General features: G+C 36.5%; 1 long non-coding RNA gene across 1 annotated transcript; it reads right to left on the bottom strand.

Annotated features, from left to right (window-relative positions):
- Positions 1 to 5,256: 5,256 nt before the first annotated feature.
- LOC121977510 lies at positions 5,257 to 6,660 on the bottom strand. The gene is made up of 5 exons (XR_006110884.1): positions 6,307 to 6,660; positions 6,111 to 6,219; positions 5,953 to 6,023; positions 5,636 to 5,757; positions 5,257 to 5,337 (listed from the first exon to the last, which is right to left on the bottom strand). It is a non-coding gene; the product is annotated as an uncharacterized LOC121977510 (long non-coding RNA).
- Between the last annotated feature and the right edge of the window lie 5,344 nt (positions 6,661 to 12,004).

The raw sequence follows: 12,004 nt of genomic DNA, 5'->3' as shown, positions 1-12,004 counted from the left end.
AGAAATGAGGTTCTTATTTTTTTAAAATATGAGGCAACAAAATGAGCAAGAATAGGTTAGTAATTAACAACATAAGATATAATATGGAAAAGTTTGTCATCATTTGTCTTAATTACTTTGAGTTATTTTGTATTATTATTAGTAAAATTATCTTATGGTGATATTAATTGACACAATTTGTTTATAAAATTAGGTTGCTAGCGGTGGCATTGGTAGTGGTATTGGTAATGATGTTGGCGGCGGTAGTCATGGGAAAAAAATAGTAATGTTGATAATGTTAACCAACTTCTAACTATAGCTCAGGTAATTAGTTTGTAATTTTTATTTTCTAAATTACATATTTGTTATAAAATAGATATGGTAGAATTGATAATTTTGTATTGTTATACAGTCAAAAATGAAGGATGTGAGTCATGAAGATATCAGGGATAATGGTAAATGTAAGCTACTTCATTGGTGCATTGATAGAGTTGTGGCAGAAGGTCGAATTGCATCTACAGATCCAAAAGCAAAAGTGCATCACGTTATTCTTGGTGTATCATGTTGGAAAGTTTGGGTTGATAAATTTTTTGTAGAGAAGGTGGACCTAATTAGACCAAATGATGAAATACTTTTTCTCGAGGATGCAATAGGAAGTACAGTTGCTTGGTTATCTAAGTTTATAGTTGTGTATGACTGATACAGATTCTATTTATTTTAAAGTCATATACTCTTTTGTAGGAAAGAAATTATGTTACTAAGTGAATTTTTTGTTACTAGTTTGGATTCTTTTACTTAAGTGATGTTTATGGTTGAATGTGATATTATAATTGTTTGAGTGTTTATTTGATAATTATGTGTATGTGGTATATGCATGTGATATTATAATTTGTGTGTGGTATTATAATTGCATGTAATATTGTAATTTGTGTGGTATTTGTATATGTTATTTGAATGATTGTAACTGCGGTGCGCGATGCGCACTGCAAATGCTCTTAATCGCAGTGTGTGGTGTGTGATGTTAATACTCTTAATCACAGCGTGTGGTGTGTGCTGCTAATGCTCTTAATTGTAGCGTGCGGTGCGTGCTGTGAATACTGCCGATTGCTCTTAACTATAGCACGCAGCACACACTGCGAATTCTTGTAACCGCAGCATGTGGTGCGCACTACGAATGTTATTGATTACTCTTAATTACAGCACGCGGTGCGCTCTATGAATATTTGTAACCGCAACGTGCGGTGTGCGCTGCGAAAGCTCATAACGGCAGCGTGCGGTGCATGCTGTCGATATTTTATAACTTTTAACAGCTTGCAGTTGTGCAGCGTGCAATGCGTGCTGCGAATAGCAATATTTGCACATTGCGGAAAGTCATATTTGGTGTAGTGAGAAGAAATCCGCTTACTCTTAGCCTTATGGAACGATTTGTATCCGTCATTGATCCCGATTCTTCATCAAGTGGAAGTAAGAAGACAAAATAATAAAAAAAATATATTATTGATGCACTTTGGAAGCAAAGGATACATATGCATCAATATTTAGCTCGATGGGTGTACGAGTCTGGTATTCCTTTTCATACCATTGATAATGATAGTTTCAAGAGGTTTGCAAAAGCGGTTGATCAATTGGGTCCACGTTATCATCCTTCAACTCAATACCTATTGTCATTATTGAAGGAAGAGATAGAAAGAACTAAAAGTCTATTAAAGAAGCAAGATGAATAATAAGCTTTGAATGGTTACTCAATTTTGACTGATGCTTGGACCAACCAGAAAAAAAAGAAGTATCATGAATTTGTGTGTCAATTGTAAAGAAGACACAACTTTCCTTTCTTCTAGGGAAGCATCAGATGAAGCACACACCGGGAATTATATATTTGAGTATGTGGGCAAGCGCATTGAAGAAGTTTGGCCCCAAAGTGTAGTTCAAGTGGTAATGAACAATGCTTCGAATAATATAGCGGCAAAAGATTTGTTGAAGGAGAAAAGACCACATATATTTTGTACTTCATGTGCAACTCACACTGTGAATCTTATACTTCAAGGAATTGGAAACCAACCTAAATTCAAATGGGTGATTGAGAAGGCAAAGAACTTGACAATATTTATTTATGCACATCATAAGACATTGTCAACGATGAGAAAGTTTACCAAAAAAGGACATAGTGAGACCGAGACTAACCTAATTTGTGACTGCTTTTCTAACTTTGCAAAACTTGATGGAGAAGAAAAGTGAACTAAGATCTATAATTACTAGTGAAGAATGGAATGCATGCAAACATTCAAAGAGTGTAAAGGGGAAAATGGCATATAATACCACCTTGAGTGCCTATTTTTGGAATAGGGTAAGTTTTTGCTTGAAGGTGTTTGCCCATTTAGTTAAGGTGCTTCATTGTGTTGATCAGGACAAGAAGTCATCTATGAGTTTTGTGTATAGAGAATTACTTAGAGAGAGAGAGGAGATTAAAGTGGCCTTCATAAATCAAGAGCTTCTCTATCATCCGCTTATTGATATTATTGATGAGAAAAGTCATAACCGGCTTGATAGCCCACTATATTTGATTGCCCATCTCTTGAACCCTTATTACTTCTTCAATGACCGGAGCATAGGAAGTGAAGAAGTGGTCACAAATGAATTTTTCACTTATGTTGAAGCATTCTTTCCCGATCATATTAATAGTCAAAATGAGGTAGTAAATGTGGAATTGCTGAAGTATATCAACAAAACGGGGGGATTTGGAAGAGCATTGGCTATGGTGGGATGCACAAAAAATGATGAGAAATATGATTTAGGTAAGAACTAAGAACTAAGTAATAGTTGTTTGCTTTATTTTGTAATTGTTATTGCTTGTTTCTTGATTTTATTTATTGTTATTGTTTGATTTATTTTTATTTAGTTGGATGGTGGCATTTTTTGGAAATGGTGTACCTAAATTGTAAAATATGGCTAAAAGAATCCTTTCTTTAATTACAAGTTCTTCCGATTGTAATAAAAATTGGAGTAATTTTGAAGTACTTAATTACTTATTGTGTACAATATACTAACTACGAAATATCTAAATATTTATTCAATATTAATATTTTACTTTAATGTAGATCCATACAATGAAAATAAATAGACTAAATACCGAAAGGTTAAATAATTTAGTCTATGTTCAATTCAATATCAAAATCCTAAACAAAAAGAGAAGACAAAAAGAAAAAGGAGTTGATGTGCTACTTGCTAGTAAAGCAACTATGGCACAAGGATGGAAGGTTGACTGTGGAGATAAAGATGTTAAGACAAATATTGAAGATGTAAAAGGAACTTCACGAAGAAGAATTGATATTGGATGAAGAAGAGAAAGATGCCATGGATTTTGAGTTTGAATCCAATACAAAAAAAAATATTGGAGAAATATTGTCACGCCCCCAAAGGAGTCTCTGCTAGACAAAAATCCGGCAACACCTCCCCTATACGGGTGACAATATGAAGCATCACTACAAACAAAATATACATCAGCCACATGCGGCTGGAATATTTATATACACAACCACGCAGTTATAATAACAGCCCACACGGCTGGAATGAAACAATCACAACCACGCAGTTATATATAAAACAGCCCACACGGCTGTACTAAAAACCAACACAGCAGACCAATACAACACAATCAACACACTGCTAGCCGGCTAGGCTTTATACAACAACCACAACAACAAATACAACAACCCACCAAATACAACAAATACAAATAAAACATATACAAAACTAAAAACGACCTTCGGATGTGACGTAGGACCCGGCAGACAAGATACTCCGAGCGACACCAGCCATCTACAGGCTACCTGAAAACATAAATGTATACATGCGGTGGTGAGTATAGGTAACTCAGCGGGTAATAGAAAAGATAGTGCATGGTCCATAAAATAACATGGAGATCCCAAGTATACAGTCTCAGTAGGGAAGAAAAAACATGATCATACTATCATAATCAATGCACCTAAACATATCTGACATAATAACCTGACATATAAACTGTACAAACCACAACTAACATAATGACAAATACATACCCAATCTGGAATCGACACATGGTACAATGATCAGTAAACTCACCGGCTCTGCAACAGATATACCTGTGACACCTGTGCAATATAAGTACGACTGCATATACATGTAAAATAAATGACATGTATGCAGCATGAAAACCATATGCAACAATCATATCGCAAACAAATGCAACATACCACAAACACATGCAGCTAGTATCTACTAGGCATGTATGCAAATATATCTCCAACGATGCACCGCGCATCAAATGCAAATGTGCATGCATGCTCCATGGTCACCCCTGCCACCTCTCTAGACACCACGACCCCTGTATGGCCGAGAGGCTTGGGTCCGTGACAAACCGTACTAGCCTCCAGTACATGCAGCGCTATAGGCGCCCGAAGCGGACGGTCAGCTAAGTAGTTATATAACGACATAGCTAAGGGTCCCTGACCACTCACATCTCTAGCCCTCTGACAATTGTACCCTCAAGACTCACTACTCCAGAGTGGTCGAGGCTGACAGAACACTGAGCGGCGGAGTAAGCGCGACAGGACTAGCTCCACTCCAAACTACCACTCTCCATCAGTGGCCGAATGGACGACTATAAAAGACTGACAACCCTCTCAACTACAAGGGAGACGATAGTCGTCAGTATGCCATGAATGATGAACATGATGATATATATATATAATCATGATACGGACACCGTCATCATCCATGCAACTCTAAATCCACCTAAGTGTCCCACAACATGAGTATAATCATCATGATACCTCCATATATCCCACCAAACATATGTATATAACTACACATGTATAGTCAACCAAAAATCTCCAACAACCTCAACAGACACACCTACACAACCCCACGTGTACAACCAACATGTATCCTCCAGTAAAAATACATCAAATACGTGTATAAACCACAGACATACAATCAACACAACTCCAATCATCACACCGGACAGAAGTATACACGACATACGAATGGACAAGCCTCATATGAATACCACCAACGAAGTAACCCCTACCATACATACTCTACATGTACACAAATACCACAGAGTATAGATAATCCAAAGTGTAGACTGTATAAGAATTAAATAGATCATCACAAGGGTCAAGCATCGGTATCAAGCAGGAAAGCAACAAACGAACACGATATAAGATAAAGCATCCTAAACCATCACATAAAACCATGCACTAAGCTCAATAAAATCTACATAGAGGCAAGGAAGAAATACCCGCCTTGATATATCTCGTATCTGTCGACCGCGTCAAACAATCCAATCCCACGTCAAGACGCTCGCCTCGAAATAAAGTCCTGTGATCACATAATATATTTAGCTAATTACATAGGTAGCAAATAGCTAAATAAACTCCCCAATCTAATTAGGAAAAACCCCAATCGAAATAATTAACCTAATCCCTTAATCCAATTAGGTTCACTCCAACCAGATCTAATATCTGATTAATCTTCCAATTAATCCTCAATCCATCTTCTCCTAAATCCAAACATAATCCAAACTCATCATAAATCCTTCTAAATCTCCCAATCAATCCAAGATTCAACCAAATCAATATATCACATAAATGCAACCAAAACTCCATAGTTAGCTCACCTTGATTCAAAACAAAATCCACACCCTTTGATGAAGAAACCCAAAGTTTGCTGTGGAGAAAAATGGAGCTTCTCCCTCCATTTACAGCTGGTCCAACACAAATAGATGCCCAAAATCAACACCTAGCATAAATCCAATACACAATCCTCAATCAATATATTCCCAATTAAGATTAAACCCAATAATTCATCCATCCCTTAATTACCAATCCACTATATAGTCACTGCCATCCAAACAAAACACCCTAAATCAGCAGAAACCTAATCTAGCAATATACCAACGAAACCAACAGAATTACCCTACTAGACATCACTTACCTTAAGGTTTGGTAGCAAAATCCAAATCTCACAGCTCAACAAGACCTCTGCCGGCAGCTATCCAAGAAGCCCTACACCAATTCCTTCCAAAATCAATTCCAAGAAGAAATCGTACAACACTGTATATGCTGGAACCCCATAAACAAAACCACATTTACCTCAATTGAACCCTAATTTCTTCAGCCGAGACTCAATCAGCCGCAAGAAATGGAGAAGATCAAGATCTGCTCAGAGAAATCTGTCACTAGGTTGATCCGAAGTCTTCCCCTAGCCCCAAAACAGAAGGATATCAAAATTTGGAATTCATAGAAACCGAAACCTTGAATCCATAAGATTTGTCCGACAAAACCTTACCTAAATCGGTCGCCTCCAATGGTGTCGCGCGATCCTTTCCAACTGGTGATGATCCAGTTTGCCCTCTAGTGAGTAGATCGAAGAGGAGAAGCGAAAAGGGACTCAATTGGGCGGGACCTCACCGTGCCCTAGCTCCGCCGAATCGCTACCGCGCGCACAAGCACCGCCTAAGAGAGGATCGCTCCGTCGTAGATGGTCGGAGTCATTGAGATCTGGCGCTGTTTCCCCTCGGTGACGCGATAAAGACAAGATCGCCGGAGAACAGCACTGCTCCGTCGGTGTCGAGTCCTCCGCGCGCGAGAGAGGAAGAGAGGGAGGAAGCATCGGGTCGGGTGAGCGCGAGAGAGGGAAAACAAATAAAGAGAAGGAAATGGGTTAACGGGTCCGAGTGAGGAGGAAAATTTTATAATTAAAATATTTCCTCACTTAAACGGGATATCCCAAATAGACTCTATCCGAACCCGTCAATTCATTCCCTCAAAACCCGTCATACGAGCTCCGATAAATTCCCAGAAAATTTCTAAAAATTCCGGAAAAATTCTATAAGGTTATTTTCCAAATAACCCTATCCATTTAAATTTTTCAATATCTTACAAATATGGAGATGAACTAGAAAAGAATTAAGGATATAGGATCATATGAGTTATTTTGTGTACTTTTTTTTTGAGTTTGAATCCAATACAGAAAAACTATTGGAGAAATATGGAGATGAACTAGAAAATAATTAGGGATATAGGATCATATGAATTATTTTTGTGTACTTTTACTATTGACATTGTATGTTGAATAAATTGTCCATATTTTGATTAATTTTAGATATTATAAAATATTTTATATATTTTTATAATTATTTAAAATATTAAAAAAAAATTGTTTAGCCACTAGGCGGTGGGTGGCTGCCCACCTACCACTTAGTACTTTTTAGAACATTGATAATATTCTATAAGTTTTACCTACATTGGAAAAATATTTTTTTATAATATTTAGTATACGGAGTAATGATTTTAATTCTAAATTTATTATTTCTTTTTTCTAAATATTATTTTCTAGTGAAAATTCAATTACTTTTTTCATTTAAATTTTCAATTTATTTTTAATATTAATAACAAATCTATAATGTTTATCTTTTGAGATGGAATAAATTCTTCTCTTTTTTCTTTTTTTTCATGTATTTTTCATATCAAAATTAATTTGGTGTTTAAAAAAACTAACATACTACTTTACATGGAATGAATGAACCCTTACTTTTATTTCTTATCTAGAAAAAGAAAAAAGAGTAGGGAAAAGAGATCATCGATGATGAGGATGAAAAAGGATGTTTATCATCGACGAGGGAGGAGGACACAAGATCCCTAGGAGAAAAAATGCACAAAATCACTGGGAAAGGGAGAAAAAGGGTGTGAAACACTAATGAGAAAGGAAAAGGAAATAAGATTATCAGAGTGACTGGGAGGTTGTACAATTTTTTAAAGATCAATGTAGAAAATATAGAGTTGATTATGTTTTTAAAAAATAAGATATATAATTAAAAATAATAATAAATAAATTTAAAATGATGTAAAATTAAAAATTGATGTTTTTTAAAATTAATGTAAAATTTAGAGTGAATATTTTTTAAAAAATATATATTTAAATAATATTAAAATATAAAAAATTTGGGATCCTAATTTTATTGGACCCTAGTCATAGGCTATAATGACTTGAGCCGGCACTTAAAAAGGTAGATCCGCTACCTTAGCGCCCCCCTAGTGTCGACCCCACGAATATAGAGAGAGGTATACATAGACCATAGGCGCATGATAGGATACACTCAGATCGTCGGTTCCTGAGAATCGACCCCTGACCATTACGCCAAAGATGTCATGCGCCCACCGTCTGTGCAACGACCTGACACTTTAAAGCATATGCCTTAAGCCGGAACTACAACAAGATTCCATTACCACAACTCTTCACATCAAAGTAATATTTGAGTTTTGATTTTTATTATTATTATTATTACATTATTGTGTAGTGTAAAAAAAAAAATTTAAAATGGTTCACTTAAATAAATATGTTATGGGTTTAAGTAATTAATATGTTAACGAATCGGGTTTGATTTCCTAGCAACCCGACCCGGTTTGCCCTTTTAAATACATGTCTTATAGTTTTTCCCTCTCCCCTAACCCTTGAAGTCACCGGCCTCCTCACACCCCTCATTCGAACTCTAGTAATTTTGGAGGAGATAGAGGAAGAACCTCGTCAGAATACTTAAAGGTCGTATTTTTATTACGTCTCGCTGGTTATCTTCCGTAGGCAAAATACCAAGGCAAGGTTTGCTTACATTGTTTTTTTATTTAGTGCACCATATGGATCATAATATGATATTTTGATATGTGTTGCATTTAATTTTAGAATTGATTATGAAGATTTGACAAAATTTTACTGATTTTAGTTGAAAAATATGGATACTAGAGGAGCTCAAAGTTGTTACTATCTTGTAGGGGTTATTCGGGTGAGGAAAGAAGAACTGGCAGTGGGGAATTGGGATTTTCTTTCTGGGTTGTTCAGGTGAAGAAAGAAGGGGGCCGAAAAGGGGGGATGCCAGGTGAGGTATAGTGACTGGAGAATAGTGGATGGGAGGGCACGGGGGCAAGATCCTTTTCTCGGCATTTCTATTTTTATTTACCTCTCATCTATTAGCACCTCAAACTCTATTATCATAATTACTAGTAAAATGTTGATCTACACAAGTTGACTGTTTGTTTTAGCATATTATCATAATTGTTAGCAAGACATTAATGCACGCAAGTTGACTATTTGTTTTAGCATGCAAGTAAATCATTTTATTTATTTAGAATGTCTTTCTATCCATGAAAAATAATAATATCTAATTTTTAATGGTGTGATATGTATGTGACAATGTGAAGGGTAGAACAATGTGATATGTATGCTTCTCATGGATACATAATAGTACTTGCTTCCCATGTTTGCAATAATAGTAATGCAATTTTCTATATGTTATGTTACACATTGGAAAAATAATAGTCGCCTTATTGATAATAATAATAATTTTAAATGTTTTGAATATTCTCATAACGAGCCGATTCAGAAGATGATGTAGTAGTCTAAATTAAGATGATGTAGTGGTCAAAGATAAAATGGATGAGCATTCCATACCTAGTTCTGTTGATCGTCCAACCTCAGAATTCTCGGATCTTGCCCGTTCGACTCCATAGTAGAACATCCAGATAAGGACAACCGGGTGTGAACTTGGTTGAATATAAAGATTTAGGGTTTTACTCTGAAAATGAAAAGGTAGTGTGTTCGATTAATTAATAATCGATCGGATTTAAGTAAAGCCAGGTCAAGAGGGTCGGTCGGACCTAGCAACACTTAGTCTCACAAAAATACAAGATTGGCCGGATAGAGGCCGAACGAACATAAAGGTTTTCAGTAAAACACTCGGCTGGACAAAGCCTGACCGAGTTTTAGTTACTTAATGTCATCTTGTCTCTAAAATAAAGCTCTAACATACATAACCTACCATGTGATTACTTAAATGAAGTTTTGGCACACTATGGACACTATATTAGAATAGATCCCTACAGTATTTAACATATAACAGGGTAAATTGATACAGTGGCAAGCAATACAGCCAGCCTTATAAATCAGCCGAGATACTATAATAGAATACAATAACAAGAAATACGGTCGGGCTTGCTGACCGACCGAGATATATTCAGCAGACAAACAGCCGATAATATTTTAATCGCCTGGCATAGTTGTCAGGGAATATTCCTTTTGAAACTCATCCGGAGCCATCTGGTTTCTTATTGATGATTTATTTATAATGACATCTCTCTCCAACGATCTGGAGTTGCGCATCAATGCTAGAGCGCAAAAATTACATCAACAACAACAAGTCAACAGCACACTGCCACCACCAAATCTAGCAGAGTCAACGACAACCCATCAAATTGTAACGACCCAATTTTCCCTATTTCAAGTTCTAAAAGTCCTCAAAAATATTTAGAAATACCTTTAAAATATTCTAGAGATTTTTAGAAATCTTTAGAGTATTTTTACGCAATTTTTGGAGGTCGTTTGGTATTTTTACAAAACGAAAGAAGTTTAGACAAAAATTGTGTAAGCCAAGATTCGACCCATAGACCTCGGACAAGTCATAAGCCTTAAACGAAGCGAGGCAACCAAGTGAGCCGCAGGTCTTTTTGTGAACATATATGGGATGAAATACATTTAAGTAGTAGTTAAGAACAGTTAAAATAAAAGAGAAATTAAACGCTCGGCTGAGGTTTCGAAACCGCGACCAGAGGTTTCGGTCAAACACAGCCAACCAACTGTTCCCGCGGGCATTTTTTTATTATAGAAGGAGAAATATTCTATTTAAGAAGTAGTTAATGAATAGGAAATAAATAGGAAGAAAAACTGGTTGCAGCTGAGTTTCGAACTCGCGAGCCACACCTCAAGCAGAATGCAGCCAACCAACTGTGCCAGCGAGTTTTGTTAATTAAGGAAAGAATGGATTATATTTAAGGTATAGTAATTAATAAAAATCTTAGTTATAAGAAGAGCTTTAAGTTTTTCCCGAACCCTAAAATTCTCTCACCCGAACCTCTCCTCCTCTCTCGCGAACGGCGGCGGCGACTTCGCTGTTCGGGCGAAAAGGGCGACGGAGCTAGGCTTTTTCCGGCCGGTCTTCACCCGTGTGCGACCACCATCGTCGAGGAGAGCTTGTGAGCACGAGGAAGAGCCGAAATCCAAGCTATCCGAAACCCTAGCAGCATTAGAAGCTCCTCCTTTTCGGTTGTAAGTCCAAGAACAGCGAGGTGAGTTGCTTCTCACCTGCAGTAGGAGTTGTTCCGCGATTTTTGCCTTCTTCTTTTCCTTGCCGAGCATGAACAGATTCTTTAATATTCCGGAACATGTTGTACAAGATGATTCTTAGGGCTTTAGTATCCTTCTTTGTTTTCAGAATAAGCTATACAGAATATGCTAGTAGTTTCGAGTTTCATTTGCTCCTTTATGTTCTGTTGTAGTATGTTTACAGAGGCTTTGCTTGTTCTAGGAGATCCTTGGACCTGTTAGTTTGTTAGTGGGTAAGAACAGCCCTTGCTGTTCAGTTTTGAACCTAAGTGTAGCACTTAGAATTATGATACTGCTATGAGAGAAATCTTTACTTAAAAGCCTTCGGATTAGATTCAAGACAACACTAGACATTCATTTGGCTTGCTGTTTTAGTTCTTTGAGTTATGTTTTGTGCTTGAATTTCCTTGCCATTGAAGAGCCTGATTAATTACATCTTCAAGCATGTCTCTTTATGTTCCTTATTAATGAACAGATTCAGTTCTTGGCATTTCAGGAGCATGAACAGCCGTAAGTTCCAGCATGCAAACATTAGCATTTTCGTTACGTTTGTGTCATTTAGCAAGATCAAATTAGTTTTCTTTTTGCTCTATTTTGTAGCATGATTAGTAAGATTAGATTAGCTTTCTTTGCTCTTATCACAGCATGTTTTAAAAGTTTTCTATGCCGTTTAGATTTTTCCCTTGCTGTTAGTAAAGCATGAGCAATTATCCATTTGCTAATAATTAAGCATGATCAGATTACCATTTTGCAAATATTCGAGCATGAGCAGATTTCTTTTCCTTTGCTAATAGATGTGCATGAGCAGATTTGTTGAGTATAGTATGCAGACTTT

The sequence above is a fragment of the Zingiber officinale genome, chromosome 4B (assembly GCF_018446385.1).
Source record: "Zingiber officinale cultivar Zhangliang chromosome 4B, Zo_v1.1, whole genome shotgun sequence".
In the NCBI taxonomy this organism is placed as follows: domain Eukaryota; kingdom Viridiplantae; phylum Streptophyta; class Magnoliopsida; order Zingiberales; family Zingiberaceae; genus Zingiber; species Zingiber officinale.
This window is presented reverse-complemented; position numbering and strand designations above follow the sequence as displayed.